This window comes from Solanum verrucosum, unplaced genomic scaffold, assembly GCF_900185275.1.
Source record: "Solanum verrucosum unplaced genomic scaffold, falcon-dt-bn FXZP01000079.1, whole genome shotgun sequence".
Taxonomy (NCBI): domain Eukaryota; kingdom Viridiplantae; phylum Streptophyta; class Magnoliopsida; order Solanales; family Solanaceae; genus Solanum; species Solanum verrucosum.
In genome coordinates, this window is record NW_026020368.1 from 517,252 (window position 1) to 529,100 (window position 11,849).

The following is an 11,849-nucleotide window of genomic DNA, read 5'->3' on the forward strand; positions in this document are numbered from 1 at the left end:
TACTTGTGTCTGCATCATGAGAAGATGCAGGCCAAATGGCTCAGTACGTGGAATGTACGAGCATGTAAGAGGAATTCTAAAACATAAACATAAGCTTGAAACTTGATAGAAATGAAACATACTTACCTCTTCTTGAACTTACTCAACTCAAGGAATACTCAAGGGTACTCAAAACTACTCAAACTTACTCAACTCAGAAGTACTCAAGGATAAGATACTCAACTCCGAGATTAGATACTCAACTCAAGGATATGATATTCGACTCTGGATACTCAACTTTGAATACTCAACTAAATATGACTGAACTCATTTCAATATAAAGCAATTTAAAACAAGTGCAATATAAAGAAACAAACTGTTTAAAAACATGCTGTCAAATCTGTGTGTATGCAAGGATACAACATAACTCTGAAATGTATATAAAAATACAATAAATTGATGTATATAAAAATACAATAACTTTTGTGGGAGTTTCTCTAACCGACAACCATCACATAAGAGCTATAGTGATGATACAGCGATCTACCTCACGCTGCCAGCGCATCCTATACCCGGCCAAAGGTATAGGACCTGAACTACTAATGGATCCACTAGTCTATGTGAAAAGGATTCATCTAAAAAGTATGACCCTTTTCTACCCATGATGGCTACATGGTTTATGGGGGCTGTGAGTTGTCTGAACTCTCCCCCATATCGGTGCTCAATACTACTCCCAAAAATATACTAGCTCTTATGTTTTAAAAAACATACTTCTTTCTGCTGATTTGAGATAATTGCTCAAAAACTTAGCTCAAAGGCTATCTTGGAAATCTCAGTTTCCCTACTTGCTTCATTTAGAAAGCTATTACTCTTTTCTGAAAACTAGCCCGAAGGCCCTTTGGAAATCTCAGTTTCCGTTCTTATTTAAATGTGCAAACATTTATAAACTCTTTGGGAATACTTAGTCCCCATATACTTTTGAAGAAAAGGACTTCAAACTTTACTCTTCACTCTTTTCTGAACTCAAAACTTAAGTCTTAAAACAAAGGTAAAACATTTGTAAAAGACTTCTTGAAATGTGGTTCGTGTCGAATGATGGACATGAACGACTCAATGCAAGGTTTTCAATAACCACAGATAAAACTCAAATACTTGGAACTCAAGAACTTCAATAATACTACTCATTTCAAGAATGCTCAACTCAGAGGGTTCATGCGGAATTATGACCATGAACGACTCAACTCAAGGACTCAAAGATACTTCTCTTCTCAAGACTGCTCGACTTATAGGATTCATGCGGAATTATGGGCATGAACAATTCAACTCAAAGACTTTATGGGTAACATGTAATAGTCCCATGCTTAGAAATATAATCTCAAAGGGGATTAGGAACTCAATACTCAAGACTTAGAACTTGAAGATACTACTCCTCTCAAAGATACTCAACTTCTGGAGTTCATGCGGAATTTATGGGCATGAACGACTTGACTCGTAGGTCTACATAACATTATAAAACTCATGTATGTGTCTCTTCTCATTCTCTGACTTACTTCCTCAAAACTTAGTTCAAATCGATAGTTGATCTCAAAGGATTCACAATTGAACTCAAAGGCTTCCTTGAACTCTACTCTTAACTCTCTCTTGAATTTGAATTATGAATTCAAGAGTTATGATTCATGATATGAAGGATCTCAATAACAATATAGCTATTCGATAATTAGGAATAGAACTTTTAAAAGAAATATGAATTCAAGAACTCAAAATCAACTTATCTCAAGTATCCTAGATTACTCTTTTTCTGATCTGAAAGTAGGTGTAGGGCGTGAGGACGAACTAGTCCAACACTATGATAGGCTTACATACCTAGAAGAACAAGATTCTTGAAGAATCTTGAAGAATCTTTAAGAATCTTAAAGAAGAACTTGATTAGAAGCCTTGAAACCCTAGCTTGAAGTTAACAATCAAGAAGACCTTTCTTGAGATTCTTGAGTTAGTTTCTTAAAATCTCTATAGCCAAAAATTATGATTTTCATGAGTGAAGATGAAAATCTTATTGTTTTGAGCTTTTTATTAGTCAAGAAATTCGTTGATGGTTTTCTTGGAGGTAAAAAGACAAAAACCAATTATTTTCAATATTTTCCCGTCGGCTAATTCGTAACAGCACTGTATAGGTTACTAAAATAGTCATAACTTTTTACTCAGATATTGGATTGACGTGAAATTGGTGGGGTTGGAAAGTAGATTCAATTACCTTTAATTGGATAGGTTATGGCTCACGTAACTCTTAATATTCTAAGAGATATGGTCGTTTAAAGTTGACCTAAGCAGAATCTTACTTCAAAACTTAATAAACTTCAAGAACACTTATCAAGAACTCATCAAGAACTTAAATCCATAAATTTCAAGAACGAAATTACGCTGAATAAATCATGATTGGCGTGTGGGTGAAAGAACCCAACACTATGGAAGCTTACATACCTCTTAGGGATCAAACCCATGGCGAAAATCTGCTACAACACGCAAGAATCTCGACGAACGCTTGATCCTCTCCTCTTTTCTCCTCTTCTCTCTTATTTTCTCTTCTTGAACTCTCAACTAAAACCCTAGGCTAATTTTTAGGATTATAAAACTGAACCTAATAGGATTAGACCGTTAAAATATTACTAAAATCGAATTAAATCTGATTGGGTAAAGAAAAGACCAAAATACCCCTCTTTATTTTCGGCTAACTTTCCTTAACTGGACAGCCTATCTTCAAAAGGCCATATCTCACTCATCCAACCTCGAAACTTAGCAAACTCGGCGGCGTTGGAAAGATAATTCAAAGGTCTTTTCTACGGTATCTAGTAGCACACCTAGCTCATCCTGAGCTAGGAGTTATGGTCATTTGAAGTCGACCCAAAACTCATACTTAAGCATAACTTGCAAAATTTCAGATTTTGCTATTTCCAATTTAATTCGTTTTGAAACTCAAGGTGCTACATCTAGTGACCTTAACACTTAAGAAATTTTAAATTCCTTGGTAAAATCTCACTCACTACGAAAAACGGTTTGAGTCTTAGTTCAAAAATCTTCTGGGGTGTTACAGCTCCGGTCATGATCGTGGTTGTAAAATAAATTATAATCATGATGGTCGCCTTGCACCAAAAAATGACCAGCAGTATAAAAGGAAGGGTGAAAGACAAGAAGTGATGCAAAAGAAAAATGTAGAAAGTGTGTGTCATAGATGTGGAGGAATGGGGCACTGGTCGCGTACTTGTCGATCATCTAAGCGTCTGGTTCAGCTCTATCAAGCATCCTTGAAAAAGGGTGATAATAATCCAGAAGCAAACTTTATCTCTGAAGATAATGTTGAGCCCATACATAAGATGAATAATAATGTAGAAGCAAATTTCATCTCTGAAAATGATGTTGAGCCTATGCATCTGGATGTAGCTGATTTCTTTGTATTCCCTGAAAGAAAAACTATCAGTGACGATCCCGCGATAATCTAGATAATTTCATTTTCTGTTTGTTTGTTTTAGTTGGTATGTTTATGTTTTCCTAGTCCTTGTAAATATAATATCCTTGTTTATTAGTAATATTTTACTTTGTTATATATGTTTTCAAGAAAATATGAATATGCCCCAAATTTCGTTTGGATCAATAGTAGATCATGCAGACATTTGTGTAGCTGACAGTGGAACAACACATGCCATATTTAAATATAAAGAAATACTTTTTTTACTTGCTTAGAAGAAAAGCAAATGTTACTACAATTTCTGGTAATTCGAAATTGATTGAAGGCTCCGGAAGAGCTACTATATTTATGTCTAAGGAGACAAAACTTGATATAGAAGATGTGTTGTTCTCTTCTAAATTCCCAAGAAATTTGTTCAGTTTCAAAGATTTCCGCCTAAATGGATATCATATTGAGACACTAAAATGAAATGAATATTGAATACCTTAGTATAACCAAGTATGTCTCAGGCCAGAAATACATTTTGGAGAAATTACCAACCTTATCTTCTGGCCTATATTATGCAGAAATGAGTACAATCGAAACACATTCAATCATAAACCAGAAGTTTACTGATTTAAATATGTTTGTGTTATGGCATGACCAAATAGGTCATCCTGGATCAATAATGATGAGATGAATCATTAAAAATTCAAATGGACATCCATTAAAGAACTTGAAGATTCTTACGAGTGATGAGTTTTCATATGGTACTTGTTGTCAAGACAAATTGATTACTAGGCCATCTCCAATAAAGGTTAACATTGAATCCCCTCAATTTTTAGAACGTATACGTAAGGATATTTGTGAACCTATTCACCCATCTAGTGGGTTGTTTAGATATTTTATGATCCTAAAAAATGTTTCTTCAAGATAGTTCCATGTGTGTCTCTTATCGTCTCGCAACCTAGCGTTTGCAAAATTATTGACACAAATAATAAGATTAAAGGTGCAATTTCCAGATTATCCTATTAAGGCTATTCGCCTTGATAATGCTGGAGAATTTACATCCCAAGATTTTGATGATTATTGCTTATCAATTGGGATAAGAATTGACCATGTTGTTGCTTATGTTCATACTCAAAATGACCTGGCAGAGCCATTTATTAAGCGCCTACAATTGATTAAAGACCACTACTTATGAAAACGACATTACCTACTACCATATGGGGTCATGTTATCTTACATGCATCAGCACTCATTCATCTTAGACCAACAAATTATAATAAATACTCCCCGTCACAATTGGTATTTGGTCATGAACCAAATATTGCTCATCTGCGAATTTTTGGATGCGTTGTATATGTGCCTAGCACCACCTCAGCGCACTAAGATGGCCCCCAAAAAAGGTTAGGCATATATGTTGGGTTTGATTCACCCTCTATAATTCGCTACATTGAGCCATTAACGGGAGATTTGTTCACAGCAAGATTTGCAGATTGTCGATTTGATGAAACAACTTTTCTGCAATTAGGGGGAGAGAAAAAAGAACTTAAAAGTGAAATTGCATGAAAAGTTTCATCATTATCTCATTTTGATCCACGTTTCCCTATATGTGAAGAGGAGGTCCAAAAGATCATCCATTTGTAAAACTTAGCAAATCAAATGCCAGACGCAGTTACTGATTTGAAAAGGATAACAAAGTCACATATTCCAGCAGTGAATGTGCCTATCCGAATTTACACCCTAAAAGGACCATCTACAAGTGTCATGGCTTCTAAATCTTAAAGACGCCTGAAGCATGGGAGACCATTGGGTTCAAAAGACAAAAATCCTAGAAAAAGAACCGCAAAAAATGATAAAAATGACACTATAAAAGAGTCTCATGAAGAAATTCAAGGCTTGATTAATCCTGATATTCCTGAAGAGATCAGTGAACCTAAGACTCAAGTGAATGGAGAACTTTCAATAAGTTTTACGAGTGATGAGATAAGTTTAGATCGATCAAAAATTATAGTGGATAATGTTTTCGCATATAATGTTGCACTTACTCTTATGCAAGACAGAGAGGATCTTGAGCCTAAATCTGTCGAAGAATGTCGACGAAAATGTGATTGACCAAAATGGCAAGAGAAAATTCAATCAGAATTAGACTCACTTGCTAAACGTAAGATTTTTGGACTTGTAGTCCAAACCTCAAATGGTGTAAAATCGGTTGGCTATAAATGGCTTTTTGTGCGAAAAAGAAATGAGAGAAATGAAATTGTAAAATACAAGGCACGCCTTGTTGCACAAGGATTCTCTCAAAGACCTAGTATCGACTATGATAATGAAATTTATATGAAAATTTCGAAAGGACTTAAAATGCCCGAAGCATATAGTTCAAAATTTGGGGAAATGTGCTGAATCAGATTACAAAAGTCATTATACGGCTTAAAACAATCAGGGCGCATGTGGTATAATCGCCTCAGTGAGTACTTGATAAAAAAAGATTATATAAACGATGCAATTTGTCCTTGTATTTTTATTAAGAAAACAATATCAGGGTTTGTTATTCTTGCTGTTTATGTTGTTGACATAAACCTCATTGGAACCCAAAAGAGGTTCAAAAAGCAATTGAATATCTAAAGAAAAAATTTGAGATGAAAGATCTTGGAAAGACAAAACTTTGTCTTGGTCTACAAATTGAACATTTAGTAGACAGGGTCTTCATCCATCAATCTGCATATACTGAGAAAATTTTGAAACGATTTTACATGGACATAGCACATTCATTAAGGACTCCAATGGTTGTTAGGTCACTTAAAGTGAGTAAAGATCCGTTCCGACCTCAAGAAGAGAATGAGGAACCTCTTGGTCTTGAAGTACCTTATCTTAGTGCAATTAGTGCACTTATGTATCTTGCTAATGCTACGAGACCTGACATAGCATTTTCTGTTAATTTGTTAGCAAGATATAGTTCTTCCCCTACACGAAGACATTGAAATGGAATTAAACATATATTGCAATATCTAAAGGGGACTAGTGATATGGGTCTATTTATACTAACAAAGATAGTGCAGATCTTATTGGTCATGCAGATTATTTATCTGACCCACATAAAGCTCGATCTCAAACAGGCTATTTATTTACATACGGAGGTACTGTTATATCATGGCGATCTACAAAGCAGTCTATTGTCACTACTTCTTCAAATCATGCTGAGATTTTATTTTGTAACACAAAAATCACTTGATAAATATTAGAGGTAACTTGTAACACAAAAAGTCTTCATCACTACTCTTGCCTTTATTTATTTTTTTTTCTCTCCTATTTCGGGTTAGCTAGAAGTAGGTATAATGAGATAGGATTCAAGATTTAAAGTTTACCAATCCCAAGTTAATTGGTACATAAAAATAATTTGGTTTACAATCACGTAATTTATGTATATTTAAGTGAGTTTTTAATAAAAAGGTCATTTCACTACTGCAAAGGCTGTCAATTCCCTCAGGCTCATAGTCTTCTAATTATAATTCTTCTGCATTTGTCTCTCCTTTTATGATAGTAATATCAATGAATTTAATGTCAAATTTTCTGATTATAATTTCTGGCAATGTCCAGTCTTTGTTGACTGAAAAATCATTTTTATTTACCAAATAAAGAAGAAAACTTAATTGGTTATAGATCTCTTAATACAACTAATAGTATCTGAGAATGACAAACTTATAAGTTTGCCTTGTACGTGACAGAGTGAAAGTTGGATCAAAGCACCACAAATGCTAGGGAGAGAGGTCATTTACAATAAATTAGACAATCAGCATAAATTTTGTCAATTCATGATAAATTGTAATAATACATTGAGCTTAAATAATATAGGAGAGGTTAGTGTAATATCTGAAACCACAACAAAAATTACTGTTATAAAGCTAAATTTGAGGGGAGATTACAATTCAACTATTGTCATTTCTCCAACTAATTCAATCATGCGGCTTAAAGATATTGTTGACATAGAAAATTCAAGCGATATCTGCCACTGCTGCTAACTTAGATTCCAACTCCGGTCAATCTCGGAATTACAGAAATTGTTCTGTAATTCCGATACTCTTTTGGTACAAAGGGAAAATATTTGTGTTGATATTTTATGATTTTATCTGTATGTAACCTATGGCCACAAGAAGAAAAACTATATGAGCCTTTTCTTCCTAAAGTAGCGCTTCAAATACTATATTTGCACAGCTGCAGCGATTATGCAGATACTAAGGGACATCATACTGAACCATGCCACTGCTCCATTCGTTCTCTCACTCACTCCTCTCATTTCTTCCTCCCTGCACGTTTAGTTATCGATAATATGTATGTTTGGTAATAAACAAATCAATTTAAGTTTAAACATTTTGTGTATGACTTTTGAAACAGATGAAATCAACAACGTGACATTCTCTTTTAAGTACTCCAAATTCGATCCACAAGCAATTGCTATAGCATGGATCTTCTACTACTTAAAATTACGCCATCAACTTTGGGAGACTATAGTAACCCCTGCTTATTCAAACCGTAAATTACCTCTTTTTCAGGTACAGTAAGTTTTCATGGACGGCTTGCCCCAACCCTTTCAATTTCATCAACTCAAGTTCAACGCCCTACAAGGAAAAAGAGGAGCAAACAATACAAGTTTAAAAAAATTAAAGGGCACTGAGATTGGTACCAGGAGGATGGTAATGTCATTGTGTACGTACTTACTTCTATCTTTTCTTTCCGAGCAATTGAATCCCAATCCCTGGCATCAATTCCAATTTTCCACTGAAGAGATATAGCCGCATTTTATTACCTGGGACGTGGCTATTCATCCGAAAGCACACCAAATAGTTTCCATGCTCAAACGTTGTAAAAGCAAATCGACCATAAATGGCGTTTTCTTCATGGTGGAGGTTGTTTCCAAATGGTGATGTAACCTGAAAAGAATGTTTAGATCATATTGCCATTGCTAATCTGAACTGAATTAAGAATTTTAATAAGAGTAATCATGTATGTATGTTTAATCGATTACGCAATTTGATGGGAATTAAAATGATCCAAATGTTGTTACAACACTTAAACACGGCATAAAAACTTGATATTTGCAGATACATTTCGACATAGTTGCACCATGAATTGCTCTCATAATCAATTATTCTCTCGCACTAGCTCCATAGTTCGAACTCTTAAAACAACAACAATAGCTTACTCACTGTAGTCTCACAAATGGGATCTGGAGAAGATGCACACAACATTACCCATACCTTGAGAAGATAGAGAGACTTTTTTTGATAGACCCTCGGCTGGATCAAGTAAAGCATATCAATAAATGAGTATATAGATTGAACCCTTGCATTCGTGAATTGAACCCTCTAATTCCACCCTTTGGTAAGTTAAATTCTTTTTATCCCAATATTTCAGTAACCAAGCCTATCATTAGATTCTGAATTTTACCACAGAGCATAAATTATGAACCCATCACTTCTAAGAACCTTCAATGTTTGAACCCATAAAACTTAATCAAGGTTCATATAGAAAATTAATCCCCAAATCTATACATGGATTTAATTAATTACCCGAACAGAGATAGTTGGAATAAAATTAGCTTGAGCGTGCTCCTCATCAGCATGGATGACAATATATTCACCCAAAACAACAACATTATTACGGATATCCTCATATACACACTTAGTCTCTGAATTCGGCAATTCTAGCCATTTGCTTCCACCGCCATCATCATCACCATAGCCACCACCACAACTACTTTTAATACCTCCATCAACTTCATTCTCCTCCCCTGTTCTCTCAGCAATCACAATTCATACGCACAAAAAGAAAGAAATCTCATACCTTTATAAAGCATACAGTGTATCTGTAAGTAAACTGGGATTTGCAGAATCGGACAGTTTTGGTAAGAATAGAATTTTGGTTAGTTTCAATATAGTAGGTAGGTGAGAATAATTGTATTGTGTCATATTTGACACGTGATTTACGTGAGTGGATTGAGCTTGGCGCTATGTAATCAAAATGTACTAGTATATCTTATGGAGTAAAAAAATTTAAAACGGAAAATGGTCAAATATACCTCTGTATTATAGAAAATAGTTTAAATATACCTTTTGTTATATTTTTGGGTCAAATATACCCCTTTCGTTATACTTTGGGCCAAATATACTTTTTATCCATTAAATATGTGAGTCCCAACCTTAGAATAATCATGAGAAATGTTGGAATTAATCTTAAAAATCCAGATCATTTTTATCCGGTTAATATCCAAAATAACTCACTAAAATACTTTATTTGCCAAATCATCTCTAAGTCAAACAAAACCAAAACTAAATGTTTGTAAAAAAAAATTGTCAACTGATACATGAAAGCTCATTTTTATAACTACTGTTCCTATTTTTTTTTTCTGAGATACAAAACATTTTAAAAAAATCTCTGTGTGTTCTACTATTCTTGTTGAGTTTATTATCTGAGTTCAATTCTGAATTTTTTGAAAGTTCAATTAAGGCGGTGCTTGAAACTCCATTGATTTGGATTGATGTGCTAAAATTAGAATGCACAATAGGTGGAGAAGTTGAAAACAAAGTTGCTGGATTTGTCTTTTGAATTTGTGGCCGATAAACTTTTAAAGTTTGTGATTGAAAGTTGTTGTAAATCAATCGAGTACTGGAAAATTATTTAGGTTATTGTTTCTTTGAGCTGAGATTTTCTCGTCTACTACGATTAATTTGAATTCAATTTTTGGGTTCTTTAAATTCAAAAATAGAGATTGAAAAATCAAAGTTCTTCAATAATTTTTTGTTGTCGACTCATCGATTAAGTTACTGAGATTTTTGAAGTATTATGTGTGTTTGGATGTTGAGAATCATCAAGTTAAGTGAATACAATTATTATCGAAGTGATAGAAACTGATTTGAAGAAAATAACTTTTACATTACTCCGTTGTTGAGATTTGAAGCTTTATTGGGTTGGGTTATGGGTTATTTTTGTTGTTGGCAGGGACAGAAATTATTTGGGTCCATCTAATTAATCTCAACCCTTCAAGTAATTACGTATTTTGGGTATTAACTGGATAAAAATGGTCTGAGTTTTTAAAATTAATCCCAACCTTTCACATGTTTATTCTAAGGTTGGGACCCACATATTTAACGAATAAAGGGTATATTTGGCCCAAAGTATAATGGGAGGGGTATATTTGGCCCGAAAGAATAACGAAGGATATATATAAACTATTTTCTATAGTATAGGGGTATATTTGACCCTTTTCCATTTTTAAAATACATTGTTTCAGTTTATTTGTATGGTGATTTGACACAAAGCTTAAATAGTTAGTTAATAAAAAAATATATATGTATTTAAGTTGACTTAACTTGTAGAAGTGTTGATTTTAGGTGAATTCGAAATAACTTGAATTTTAAGATAAATAAAGTCTTTTAAGCTCAACTTAATCATCCTCATACTTTAAATTATTTCAAATGAAATTCAATTAATAAACAATTGCACCATCAAGTTAAAACTTCTAATCTTGTTGGAACTTCATTGATACAACTCCATCACCAATTCTTCTCAAATCATTAATATCAATGTTAGAGCTCCGTTTCAACTTTTCTAATACTAAAGCAAATATAGCTACACAATTTTAGCCTATGGATTATCTCACTCGGTTCAAAGGTAAATTTAATCATTTTACTTTATAAAAAAAAATTCATGTATCTAAAAGTTATCACGGTTAATGAATAAGAATATTGAACTAATGTGGTAAAAACATGAATATATTTGACCCTCCGAAAGGCAGATTTAAATCATTTCACAAACTTTAATTAATTTATTTTAAACATTTTCATATTATTTGCCCAATGTCATTTCAAAGAGAAGTAAAACCAAACCTTAAAAGGACTATTTGGGTAAAAGACTAAGGGTGTGTTTGGTATGAAGGAAAATATTTTCCGAAAAATGTTTTCCAATTTTCTCATGTTTGGTTGGGCTAAATGTTTTGGAAAATGTTTTCCAAATCAATTCATTTTCCTCAAATTAAAGGAAAATGACTTCCCTTCTAAACTTAAGGAAAACATTTTCCAAAACTCTCTTCCAACTTCAAATTACAATTATTTTTTTGTTGAAAAAATTAATTTATTTTGTCCCTACCCTCAAATCACTCCCCAACCAACCCCCCCCCCCCCCAAATAAAAAATAAATAAATTTAAAGCTTGTTTTTAAATTCAATTTTTTTACCCTCAGCCCTACCCCCACCCCCTCCCAAAAAAATATTAAAAATTGTTTTTAAAAAATATTTCTAATTTCAATTTTTTATTTTTTTACCCCACACCCACTACCCTCGCCCCCCCCCCCCACATCAACCCCCTTATCAGCCCCCAACCCCCTTCAAAAAGAAAAAAATTTAAGTTTGTTTTTAAAAAATATTTTCAACTTC

At 33.6% G+C, this 11,849-nt stretch overlaps 1 pseudogene; it reads right to left on the reverse strand.

Annotated features, from left to right (window-relative positions):
* Positions 1-7,580: 7,580 nt before the first annotated feature.
* Positions 7,581-9,200, reverse strand: LOC125838101 (transmembrane emp24 domain-containing protein p24delta4-like; annotated as a pseudogene).
* Positions 9,201-11,849: the final 2,649 nt, after the last annotated feature.